The sequence below is a fragment of the Carlito syrichta genome, unplaced genomic scaffold, assembly GCF_000164805.1.
Source record: "Carlito syrichta isolate Samal-C Ts95f unplaced genomic scaffold, Tarsius_syrichta-2.0.1 Scaffold303569, whole genome shotgun sequence".
Taxonomy (NCBI): domain Eukaryota; kingdom Metazoa; phylum Chordata; class Mammalia; order Primates; family Tarsiidae; genus Carlito; species Carlito syrichta.
This window is the reverse complement of record NW_007247665.1, coordinates 3,445-17,521: the sequence shown is the minus strand read 5'-3', so window position 1 is coordinate 17,521 and position 14,077 is coordinate 3,445. Positions and strand designations below refer to the sequence as shown.

At 41.2% G+C, this 14,077-nt stretch overlaps 1 pseudogene; it reads left to right on the top strand.

Moving 5' to 3' along the window:
* Positions 1-9,376: 9,376 nt before the first annotated feature.
* On the top strand, positions 9,377-9,651 carry LOC110595697 (annotated as a pseudogene).
* The last annotated feature ends 4,426 nt before the right edge of the window (positions 9,652-14,077 follow it).

Genomic DNA, 14,077 nt, shown 5'->3' with positions numbered 1-14,077 from the left:
TATATTTATGATGGAATGAAAACATGTGATTTTTACTTGCCATCGTGTTAATGCCTTTAACATGGTATAACATTATGTTTGATTTTTAAAGGATAGTCACCTGAATCTGCTATGTGGAATAAATTTTAATTTCACTATTTTTACCTCTGACTTCTCACTACACTGAAGGTCTTTTGTCACAGAAGAACATAGAAGTGTCACTTACAAAGGCACCAATGGGAAGATGTGGAAGATTTGGCCTTATGGACTTACAGTTAAAAAAATCTTGGGAAAGTGTCCATGAGAGTGAAGGACAGATAGGATGTTCTATTGCATATAACCATGACAAATGTAACAAATGTGGGAAAGTCTATCATCAACACTCCCAATTTATTATCCACCAGAATATCCATATTTCTGAAATGGCTTCCAAACATGAATATGGCAAAACATATAACCAGTCCTCAAAATGTAGCCAACATCAAAAGAATATTAGAGGAAATGTGCAAAATGTTGATGGGAAAGTGTTTAGGAAATTATCTTGTCTAAATAGAAATGAAAGAATCCATATTGCAGAGAGACCCTTTAAAAGTGAAGAATGTGGCAAAGCCTTTCACTCTCAGTCAGAACATCCTCAACATAAAATAATCCATGCTAGAGAGAAACCCTACAAATGTGAAAAATGTGGCAGAGCCTTTCACCTTCATTCACGCCTTACTCAACATTCAGTGATCCATGTTGCAGAGAAACCCTACAAATGTGAAGAATGTGGCAGAGCCTTTCACATTCATTCACGCCTTACTCAACATTTGGTGATCCATGCTGCAGAGAGACCCTACAAATGCGAGGAATGTGGCAAAGCCTTTCACATTCGTTCACGCCTTACTCAACATTCAGTGATCCATGCTACAGAGAAACCCTACAAATGCGAAGAATGTGGCAAAGCCTTTCACACTCGTTCATGCCTTACTCAACATATGGTGACCCATAGTAGAGAGAAACCCTACAAATGTAAAGAATGTGGCAAAACCTTTTATCCATACTCAAGACTTATAGAACATCAGAGAATTCATACTGGAGAAAAACCCTACCAATGTGAAGAATGTGGCAAGGCCTTTCACACTCGTGGAGGATTTACTAGACATAAGGCCATCCATGATGAAGAGAAATGCTACAAATGTGAAGAATGTGGCAAAGCCTTTAATTGGTACTTGGGGCTTTTACAACATCAGAGAATCCATACTGGAGAAAAACCCTACAAGTGCGAAGAATGTGGCAAGGCCTTTCGCTCTCAGCATGGATTTGCTGGACATAAGACCATCCATACTGGAGAAAAATACTACAAATGTGAAGAATGTGGCAAAGCATTTCTCTTTCGTTCACACCTTACTCAACATATGGTGGTCCATACTGGAGAGAAACCCTACAAATGTGAAGAATGTGGCAAAGCCTTTCGCTCTCATTCACACCTTACTCAACATATGATGATCCATACTGGGGAGAAGCCTTACAAATGTGCAGAATGTGGCAAACCCTTTTCCTCTAATGCAGCACTTGCTAAACATATGAAGATTCATACGAGAGAGAAACCTTACAAATGTGAAGAATGTGGCAAGAACTTTTGCTTTCATAGACAATTATCGGGACATAAGACCATCCATATGAGAGAGAAAGGCTACAAATGTGAACAATGTGGCAAAGCCTTTCTCTCTAAGACTGGATTTGCTGGTCATATGATCATTCATACTGGAGAGAAATGCCACAAATGTGAAGAATGTGGTAAACCCTTTTACTCCCGTTCAAAGCTTGTTCGACACATCAAGGTGCATACTGGGGAGAAACCCTACAAATGTGAAGAATGTGGCAAAGCCTTTCGCTCTCATTCACACCTTACTCAACATATGGTGATCCATACTGGGAAGAAGCCTTACAAATGTGCAGAATGAGGCAAACCTTTTTCCTCTAATGCAGCACTTGCTAGACATATGAAGATCCATATGAGAGAGAAACCTTACAAATGTGAAGAATGTGGCAAGGCCTTTTGCTTTCATAGAGAATTATCAGGACATAAGACCATCCTTACAAGAGAGAAAGGCTACAAATGTGAACAGTGTGGCAAAGCCTTTCACTCTAAGACTGGATTTACTGGTCATATGATCATTCATACTGCAGAGAAATGCCTCAAATGTGAAGAATGTGGCAAAGCCTTTTGCTCCCATTCAAAGCTTGCTCAACACATCAAGCTGCATACTGGGGAGAAACCCTACTAATGTGAAGAATGTGGCAAAGCCTTTCACTCTCATTTTGGACTTGTTGGACATAAAAGAATCCATACTGAAGAGAAGTCATACAAATGAGAAGAATGTGACAAAGCCTTTAGCTCTCATTCAATACGTGGTTGACATATGGGCATCTCTCTCTATATATATATATAGAAACCCTATCGATGGGAAGGATGGAGGAAAGTTTTTCATTGTTTTTCCATATTTTCTCAACATCAGAAAATTCATATACTCTAAATTTCCTGTATCTATAAACTATAGAACATGCTGAGAAGTTTACAGATGTAAATAGTACCATTACCTTTATTTAAGCCAAAGATCTTTTGAATGTATAAATGTAGAAAATGATTCAGTCTTTAACCAGCTAAAAGCTTGTTTGAAGTTAGGTTGTGTACATGGGAGAGAATCTATAAATTTAAAAAACGATAACCAAACTTTGTTCAAAATATATGCCATAGGAAACACTCAGATTAAAAAGTTTTCAGAAGCTGATCTTGGTGGCTCAGCCTGTAATCCTGCACTTTGGGAGGGTGAGGTGAGTGGATTTCCTGAGTCCATATATTCGAGACCTACCTGGTCAATTTGGCGAGACCTCATCTCTGCAGTAAATTAAAAAATTAGCCAGGCATGGTGGCGTGCGCCTGTAGTTCCAGCTACTTGGAAGGATGGGGCAGAAGGGTCGCCGGAGCCCAGCAGGTTGAGGCCGCAGTGGACAGGAGTGTGCCACTGCACTCCAGTATGGGTGACAGAGTGATATTCCAACTTAAAAAAAATAAAATAATAAGAAATAGAAAGTATTCAACTTAAAAACTTTACAGATGTATTTGTAAGTTCCACATGAGGTGAGTGCATAGGATAACATATTTGGCCACTGGAATAAATGACAAAGAAATATTGAGAGTTTTAGAAATCTTTTTTCTGGCCGGGCTCGACTCAGCCTGTTATGCCGTGCTTTGGGAGGCTAAGGTGAGAGGATTGCCTGAGCCCACGGGTTCAAGATCCCCTGGGCAACTTGGCGAGACCTCATCACTACAATAAATCAAAAAACAGCTGGGTGTGGTAGTGTGTGCCTCTAGTTCCAGCTACTTGGAATGCTGAGGCAGAAGGATCACCGGAGCCCAGCAGGTCGAGGCTGCAGTGGCCGGGAGTGGCCACTACACTCCAGTCTGTGTAACACAGTGGGACTCCAACTCCAAAAAAAAAAAAATCTTTTTCTTACTACTTATATGTTAAGGAGCAAATGGGGTCAGACTGTTAATATCTTGATGCATCTCTCCATAATATAAATATTTATAAACCATAGAGTAATTTTATATGATATGAATAAGAGATACTTTCATTGACAACAGAATAAAGATAATTGCTCTCTTAAAATGTATATGTTGCCAGACTTGGTGGCTCAGCCTGTAATCCTGTGCCTTTGGGAGGCTGAGGTGAGTGGATTGCCTGAGCCCCCAGATTCGAGACCCACCTGGGCAGGCGAGACCTCATCTCTACAATAAATCAAAAAAATCAGCCAGGCGTGGTAGCGCGTGCCTGTAATTCTGGCTACTCAGAAGGCTGAGGTGGAAGAATTGCCAGAGCCCAGCAGGTTGAGCCTGCGGTGGCCGGGAGTGTGCCACTGCACTTCAGTCTGGGTGACAGAGTGAGACTCCAACTCAAAAAAAAAACTATATGTTGTAAGTTTATGTTTAGTAAAAAACCAGATTCAGTTTTGAAAACTGAAGAAAAGCCGGGCTCGGTGGCTCAGCCTGTAATCTCGCGCCTTGGGAGGCAGAGGTGAGTGAATTGCCTGAGGCCACGGGTTCAAGACCTGCCTAGGCAACTTGGTGAGGCCTCATCTCTACAATATATCAAAAACTTAGCAGGGTGTGTTAGCGCGCACCTGTAGTTCCAGCTACTTGGAAGGCTGAGGCAGAAGGATCGCCGGAGCCCAGCAGCACGTGGTGACAGAGTGAGACTCCAACTCAAAAAAAGAAAGAAAACTGAAGAAAGCTCTTCGTACATTGATAACACTATCCGAAGAACAGAGATGCTTGAACATGAGCATACAGGGAACTTTGGAGTGTTTATGCTATGTAAACATAATTTGTTTTAATGAACAGAATTGTTTATAAAACATTAACACTTGTTATCCACATAATAAATTGTGCCGCCACTAGTGTTAATCTATTCTACCTTATTCAAGATTGTAGCTAAATGATGACCACTTACTGTTGAGTAACTTATGGAATGTTAGATTTGGTGATTCTTTTTATAGGTTGTATTATCTTTTTTTCTTGCTTTTTTTGGGGGGTTGGAGTCTCTGTCACCCAGACTAGAGTGTAATGGGCGCTCCCGGCCACCACAGCCTCGACCTGCTAGGCTCCAGTGATCCTTCCGCCTCAGCCTTCCAAGGAGCTGGAACTACAAGGGCTCGGTACCACACCCTGCTAATTTTTTGATTTATTGTAGAGATGAGGTCTTGCCAATTTGCCCAGGTGGGTCTTGAACCCGCAATCTACTCACCTCAGCCTCCCAAAGTGCTGGGATTGCAGGCTGAGTTTCTTGCTTTTTAAGTTATGGGTCATTTTGATTATTTTAATGAAGGAATATTATTATAAGACACTATCCTGAATCCTGACTATTGTAAATACTTATATATTAGTATGTACCCTTTGTGTTTATGTTAGTGGTAGTATACACTGCACATACTTTTGTGTTTTATTTACACCGAATAAAGTACACAAAGATACCACCCTTAAGTTATGCATATGACAGGTAAAGAAGAGGCAGTTTAATTTTTGTGTGTGAATGTGTGCCTTAAGTAGGAAAGGACATTGTTAGAACAAAAGAAATAATCATTTTTAAAATTTAAAATCTGAAAGTAAATCAGTTTTTTCTGCTTCACATTGAAATAAAATGCTAATATCTAATGGATTCTAATTCGGGATCTTCCTATGGACATCCTCTTTTTGACTTGTCTGTTATTCATGCAAGGTTATGTTTATAAAATGATCATTATTTAGCCTGCTTAGCAATTTCAAGAATTTTTTAAAATGTAATTAAATGGTGTTTCAAAGTACTATGAAGATGTAATTTATAATTAGTATATGTAGTTAATGCTTTTGGTTTATTTTTATATTTCTTCACAGTTAAAGAATATCATTAAATCATTTTAGTGTTGTTCTTTATACTTTGTATTGTTAACATCATTGATTTTTATTGAGTTTTCTTGGCCAATTTGTTCAGTGAAAACTTGGGATAGTTTATAAGTCTAGGGGTTGTTTCCATTTTTGTTTTATTTTTGTATTTTTTTACATTCTAACAAAGCATCTACTGTGTACTAAATGCACTATAAAATGCAGTAAATGTTCCTCTTAGGGTGAGTTCATGTCTTTACGTAAGAGACAGAACATTTTCAGAATGAAGAAATTGCATTGTTTCTCTGTGTGGATCCCACATAACAATCCATTGACATATTTTTTATATTACATGTATTATATACTGTATTCGTACAGTAATGTAAGCAAATTAATACAAAAAGGCAAATGAATAATGCATGTTCTTATATATGAGTGACAGGTAAACACTGCACAGGTAAACACTGCATACACACAGACATAAAGATGAGAATGGTAGACACTAGAAACTGGTAATCGAGAGGGAGTCAAGAGTTGAAAAACTGCCTGTTGGACATTGTCTGCAGTGTTTTGGGATAGTTTCAATAAATGCTTAAACATCACCATCACACAATACACCCATGTAGTAAGGCTGCAGAAGTACATACTGAATTCAAAAGAAAATGAGAAAATCATGAAGAGGAAAAGGTATCTTTGCTATTCATTAAATGAAAGCAGGTCATTATGAAGTTCTTCATTATTGCTGACTTCATCATAAGAATTTTAGGATGAGGTGGAAGAAGAGGATCTGGTCTCGCTGTCTAAGGTGGCATAGAACAAACAGGTGAAGGGGATGGAGAAAAAGCAGGACAGTTGGGACACTGAGTATAGCTTGACAGTAAGACACGTGAATTTCTGTCTAATGGTTTACATTTTTATTTCTCTAAAATGTGGCTATATGGTACCAGTTTTGCTTCCACCATTTGCCTTAGTTTGAGTGACCTGCTGTAAAGGGACTCTGTTAAGAAAAGAAGTCAAAAACAATTTCCAGACTCAGAACACTTCCACCAACTTGTCTAATGCCAATGTGTTTACTGGCATTGCTACTTTTTTTTTTTTGAGGGTTGCATCCCATTCTGTTCCCCAGGCTGGAGTGCCGTGGCATGCTCAGGGCCACTGCAGCGATTACCTGCTGGGCTCCAGTGATCCTACCTCCTCAGCCTTCCAAGTAGCCAGGACAACAGGTATGCACTACCATGCCCAGCTAATTTTAATTCATTGTAGAGACAGAGTCTCACCAACTTGTCCAGACTGATCTCAAACCCTCTGTCTCAGGCATTTCACTCACCTAAGCCTCCAAACTGTTGGGATTACAGGCTGAGCCACCAAGCTCAGCCCAATTACTCTTCATTCAGACCTTCCTTGGTTATTCTGGGTAGTAAGTGCCATCCTGTTTACATGTGAATTTTATTTACTGTGTTCTGAATGGAGCTAATGGAGTATCCAGATGGAATCTTAATAGTACATGTTCCCATCCTTCTATTTTATCTGAGGATCTACTCCATCTCCAATGGGAATCTTAAGCATCTATGCCTTTCCATGTTCCACAGCCACAAGGAAATGTTTTTAATACTACATGTCATAAATTTATGGTGAGAACTGTTTGTGGCAGCTAAGCAGCATGAATGAACAACAGAGAGAAGGCTCTGCCATGTTTGGAGAAGTGTTTCCATAACCCTTGACTATCACACAAACAAAACTTATTTGAAAGACACCCATTAGGCAGGACCATCAGAAGTAGAGGAGTAAAGTTTTGCAAGCTGTCAAATCATATTCCAGTAGAAAAAGTAGACACAGCCCCTGAACTGGCACACATTTAAAAGCCATTTCCACCTCTGGGATTTCTTCTCAGTTGAGATTATCTGGACAAGTCACATCACCAGTCACACCTACATATTCAGAATAAGCCTTATGTTTGTCAGTTAAATTCAACCTGGCATGTGATTCTAATTGGAAGCCCAGGTTGAGAACCAGTTAGCCAAGCATAACCTCTCATGCTTGGATTTGCCCATAAATCTTGTATTTGGGATCTCATTCTGAGCAACTGTGCTTCTGCAGGTTTTAATGCATCCCTGAATATGCTTTTATTTATTTATTTATTTTTGATTTGGAGTCTCACTCTGTCGCCCAGACTGGAGTGCAGTGGCCGCTCCCGGCCACCGCAGACTCGACCTGCTGGGCTCTGGCTATCCTTCTGCCTCAGCCTTCCAAGTAGCTGGAACTACAGGCATGCGCTACCATGCCCAGCTGATTTTTTGATTTATTGTAGAGATGAGGTCTTGCCTGCCCAGGTGGGTCTCGAACCCACGGGCTCAGGCAATCTACTCACCTCAGCCTCCCAAAGGCACGGGATTACAGGCTGAGCCACCGAGCCTGGCTCTGAATATGCTTTTAAAACAGTCTCCTGTGAATGTGAATGTGTGACACCTGAACCCACAGTCAGCAGCGCTCAGAGAAAGCAGGCCCAGCTTGCAAGGTCTCATCACAACACAAATACTTTATATCCAAAAGAAGAAGACAACAAATCTCCTTCCCAAAAGATCACATCCTCTGCTAGCCCTTTAGAGTTTACAGAGGCTGGATGGAGAGGACGGCAATGTCTAACAAGGTCTGCCCTTGCAAAACAACCTGGGCAGGGTATAGGAAGCATGCACTATGCACTCAGAAGTATGCTGTGGAGCACTGTGCTGGAAACCACAAACACAATGAATGGGAGTTAATCCTCCTAGCATCCTGGGTCATAGGTACAAAGTGTAGCCTCATTCCCAGGGTTGAAAAACAGCCTATTTCTCATTGTTTCTGTATCATTGATTTCATAAGAATATGTAGTTTAATATAAAAGATGGGAATAAAGGTTAAATATAAAAAGATGGGAGGGATACAGAGAGAAGGGAGTTAGTATAGTTCAGAAGGATTTTTCATGTTGTGTTCGTATTTACTTTTTTATTTTTATTTTTAGTTGGAGTCTCAATTGTCACCCAGGCTGGAGTACAGTGGTATGCTCATGGTCACTGCAGCCTTGACTTGCTGGGTTCAGGTGATCCTTCCACCTCACCCTTCCAAGTAGCCGGAGCTACAGGTGAATGCTATCGTTCCCCAGCTAATTACTTGATTTATTGTAGAGACATTGTCTCACCATGTTGATCAAGCTGGTCTTGAACCCACAGGCTTAGGCAATCCTTTCATGTTGGCCTCCAAAAGTGCTGGGATTAGTAGCTTGAGCAACCATGCCTGGCCTTGTATTTATTTTTTGTAACCTTAGGAGAAATTTCTGGATCTGTAGAAATAAAGAACGTGTTGCTGGGTGGAATGGTTCTAGAAACACAGGTCTTAATGGAAAAGCAACAGAAACCCCCAAATTTACAGTTATCAGCTGCTGTTTATCTGCTTTTGGGCTTGCAGAAAATTGTGTGTCAGACACTGTGGCTCTTCCCTGTAATCCTAGCATTTTGGGAGGTGAAAATGAAAGGATTGCCTGAATCCAGGGGTTTGAGACGTGTCTGGGCAATTTGATGACCTCATTTCTACAGAAATCAAAACATTAGCCAGGCTGTGATGACACACACCTATAGTTCAGTTACTTGGAAGCCTGAGGTGGCAGGAATCACTTGAGCCTAACAGGTAAAGGACACAGTGGCCGTGATCATGCCAATATAGTCCACCTGGGTGACAGATTCAGACTCCAATTCAAAAGAAAAAAAAGAAAGAAAAGAAAAAATTGTGAGTACCCTATCTGAAGAGTTACTGGGAGCAGCTACCCAAAACTGTGTGTTTATTTTTTGTTTTTATTTTTTATTTTTTTGAGTTAGAGTCTCACTCTGTCACCCAGACTGGAATGCAGTGGCCACTCCAATTCTGCTTTCACCATTTGCCTTAGTTTGAATGACCTGTTGTAAAGGGACTCTGTTAACAAAAGAAATCGCACATTGTGCAGTGATGTGCATCGGGGGCATCTTTAGGAGTCAGTTCCATGGCAGAAGACATCAAGACCAAAATCAAGAACTACAAGACTGCCCCTTTTGACAGCCGCTTCCCCAACCAGAACCAAACCAGGAACTGGTGGCAGAACTACCTAGACTTCCACCACTGTGAGAAGGCAATGACTGCTAAAGGGGGTGTTGTCTCTGTGTGAATGGTATCAGCATGTGTACAAGTCACTCTGCCCCATATCCTGGGTCTCAACCTAGGATGACCGCCGGGATGAGGGCATATTTCCTGGGAAGATCTGAACTGGTTGCCTCCCACCTCTGCTATATCCTCTGTCCTTCTCCCAGGGTGGCTAAAGGGTACATGGTGTTCCCTGCTTTGGGACCCTGAATCATGATTTAACTAGTAATAAAAACTTACTGGAAAAGTGAAGAAAAAAAAGTCAAAAGCAATCTCCAGACTCAGAACACTTCCACCAACTTGTCTAACACCAATGTGTTTACTGGCATTGTTGCTCCTTTTTTTTTTAATTTTGTTTTTGAGGTTTGTGTCTCATTCTCTTCCCCAGGCTGGTGTGCATTGGCATGCTCAGGACCACCCCAGCTATGACCTGCTGGGCTCCAGTGATCCTTCCACCTCATCCTTCCAAGTAGCCAGGACTACAGGCATGCACTACCACCCTCAGCTAATTTATATTTATCGTAGAGACAAGGTCTCACCAACTTGTCCGGGCTGGTCTTGAACCCACAGTCTCAGGCAATTCACTCACCTAAGCCTCCCAAACTGTTGGGATTACAGGCTGAGCCACCAAGCCCAGCCTAATTGTTCTTTATTCAGACCTTCCTTGGTTATTCTGGGAAATAACTGCCATCCTATTTACATGTGTATTTTATTAACTGTGTTCTGCATGGAGTTGATGGAGTATCCAGACAGAACCTTAATAGTACAAGTTCTTGTCCTTCAATTTTATCTGAGGATCTACACCATCTCCTATGGGATTCTTAAGTATCTATGCCTTTTCATGTTCCACAGCCACAAGGAAATGTTTTTAGTACTACAGGTCATAAATGCATGGTGAGAACTGTTTACGGAAGCTAAGCAGCTTGAATAAACAACAGAGAGAAGGCTCTGCCATGTTGGGAGAAGTTTTTTTCCATAACCCTTGACTATCACATGAACAAAATTTATTTAAATGAAACTCATTAGGCAGGACCATCGGAAGTAGAGAAGTAAATGTTTGCAAGCTGTCAAATCATTATATTCCAGGAAGAACAGTAGACACAGCCCCAGACCTGGGACACATTTGCCAGCCATTTCCTCCTCTTCGTCCTCCTTCGGTATTATCAGCTTAGATTATCTGGACAAGTCAAACCCCAAATCACTCCTACGTGTTCAGAATAACCCTTATATTTGTAAATTAAATTTAATGGCCATGTGATTTTAATTGGAAGCCTGGACTGAAAACCAGATAGCCAAGCATCACCTCTGAAGCTTGAATTTGCACATAAATTTTGTGGTATTTGGGGTCTCATTCTAAGGAACTGTGCCCCTGCAGGTTTTAATGCATCCCTAAATACACTTTTAAAACAAGTCTCCTGTGAATGTGGATCTGTGCCACCTGTACCCACAGTCAGCAGCACTCAGCTAGAGAAAGCAGACCCAGCTTGAAGGGTCTCTCTTATCACGATACAAATACTTTAGATCCAAATGAAGACAACCGATCTCTATTCCAAAAGATCACATCCTCTGCTGACCCTTTAGAGTTTAGAGGCTGGATGGAGAGGACAGCGATGTCTAAGGAGGTCTGCCCTTGAAAAACAACCTGGACATATGTGCTAGGGCAGGGTATATGAAGAATGCACTATGCACTCAGAAGTATGATGTGGTGCACTGTGCTGGAAACCACAGTCACACTGTATGGGAGTGAATCCTCCTAGCACCCTGGGTCATGGGTACTAAGTGTAGCCTAATTCCCAGAGTTGAAGGAACCCGCCTATTTCTTTTTGTTTCTGTATCATTGATTTAATAAGAAAATTCATAGGTTAAATATAAAAGATGGAAATAAAGGTTAAAAATTAAAAGATTTGAGGGGTACAGAGAGAATAAGGGGAGTATAGTCCAGAAAGATTTTTCATGTGTCCGTATTCACTTTCTTTTTATTTTTTTTAGTTGGAGTCTCAACCGTCACCCAGCCAGGAGAGCAGTGGCACACTCATGGCCAACACAGCCTCAACTTGCTGGGTTCAGGTGATCCTTCTGCCTCAACTTTCCAAGTAGCTGGAACTACAATTGTGTGCTACCATGCCCAGCTAATTTTTTGATTTATGGTAGAGACAAGGTCTCACGATGTTGCCCAGGCTGGTATTGAACAAATGGGCTCATACAATCCTTTCACCTTGACCTCCCAAACTGCTGGAATTAGAGACTTGAACCACCATGCCCAGACTTGTATTTACTTATTTATAATTTGAAGAGCAATTTCTGCATCTGCAGGAATGAAGAACAGGTTTCTGGGTGGAATGGTTCTAGAAACAGAGGTGTTAATAAAAAAGAAAGCAATGAAGACCCTCAAATTTACAGTTCTCAGCTGCCATTTATCTGCTTTTGGGCTTGCAGAAAATTGTGTGTCAGGCAGTGTGGCTCTCCCCTGTAATCCTAGTACTTTGGGAGGTGAAAGTGAAAGAATTGCCTGAATCCACGGGTTTGAGACAAGTCTGGGCAACTGGATGAGACCAAATTTCTAAAGAATAAAAAAATTAGCTAGGATGTGTTGGCACATGATTGTAGTTCCAGTTACTTGGAAGCCTGAGGTAGAAGGATCACTTGAGCCCAGCAGGTCAAGGCCACAGTGGCCATGATCATGCCACTAGAGTCCATCTGCGGGACATGTTGAGACATGTACTCAAAAGAAAAAAGAAATGAAATGAAAAATTAGCCAGACTTGGTGGCTCAACCTGTAATCCCATGATTTGGGAGGCTGAGGTGAATGGATTACCTGAGCCCATGGGTTTGAGAGTCGCCTGGGCAACTTGGCGAGACCTTATCTCCACAATAAATCAAAATGAGCCAGGTGTGGTAGCATGCACCTGTAGTTTGGAAGGTTGAGGTGGAAGGATCACTGGAGCCCAGCAGGTCGAGGCTGCAGTGGCTGGGAGTGTGCCACTGCACTCCAGTCTGGGCAACAGAGTGAGACTCCAACTCAAAAAAAAAAAAAAGAAATGAAAAATTGTGAGCACTCACACTGAAGAGTCACTTGAACAACTACTCAAATCTCTGGCTCATCTGTTTAGTCCTGAGAGGGGATGGGGACAGGACTGGAGAAGGCTCTAAGGGAAACTTTTTTCTATTTTTTTCCCAGGTAGAACTCGCAAAGCAATGCATTCAGATTCTAGTTCAAATTGCAGGCAATATAACAGACCACAGACTCTTACTACTCACTCTGCTAAATAAAACAGGTAAATAACATTTTTCAAAACAAATGGAATATAAAACTAGATCTTTTTCTGAAATCTACTTTTTTTCTTGCCTCTTTAAATTTTATTTTAAATTCTCAACCACTACTGATCAATATATTTTGCAGCTAATGGAAAACTAAAGTTGAAATAAGTGGATGAATCTTTCCAATGTGACAAACATAGGCAGAGGTGGTGCTGACTGACACACAGACATGCCTGATTCAAGTTCCAAGTCAGACCATCCTGTCCCTTGGATATTTCTCCCCTCCCATCCTGCTCACTGAGTTGCTTGGTGACCACACTCTCCAGAGACCCTGCACTTGCTCTTCTGTGCTTTTTTGCTTCCTAGGTTCCTACACCATCTCCATGGGGTGGGTTTTCCTTGTCCTTTGGGATTGTCCTTTCCTCACAAATGGAAGATAATCCACAGTACTGGAATCATTTCTCCCTTTTCCACTAAAGACCAGTAATTTGTCTGAAAGTGCCCAGAAGCCAGTCACTCAACAAAATCAAATAAATGTCTTCTAAAATACTGAGAGGAAAACAAAACTTAACCAACCATCAATGTAACAGTGAAACATCAACAGAGTAACAAAATGAGCTCCATTTTAGATGCAAGCAGTTTCTCACCTCTGTCTGGTCTTGTGTGTAGTAAATAAACTAGAAATGCTAAAGTTGTCCAGGTAAGGTGACTCAAGTCTGTAATACCAGCACTTTCAGAGTCCGAAAAAGAGGATTGCCTGAACTCAGGGGTTTGAGAGCAGACTGGGCAACTGGCAGGGTCTTTTCTCTATAATAAATCAAATGATAATCTGGGCATAGTTGCGTGTGCCTGTACTTCTGGCTACTTGGAAGGCTTAGGCAGAAGGATCACCTGAGCCTAGTAGGGCAAGGCTGCAGTGGCAACGTGAGACTCCAACTCAAAAAACAAAAACAAAAAGAAATGCTAAAAAGATGAGGTAGGAACAAATATACAGGTGGCCAGACTAAGTCTGAGAAAGGGCTATATGTGCACTAACTCTGGTTAAATAAACAAAGTGACCATGAACCAAGGACAGACTTCATGACTTTTCTGGACTCCACCGGTGCCCAGATGTCTGCAGTTCTAATTCAGCTCTTGATCTCAGCTCCCTTTGCCCCTGACCTGGGAAAAAAACAAGCAAATACACAAACAACACAATTTGGGTCATTAAGATGCTAGTCTTTTTTTTTTTTTGAATCATTGTCTTACTCTGTTTCCAGCCACAACCTGCTAGATTCAGGCAATACTTAT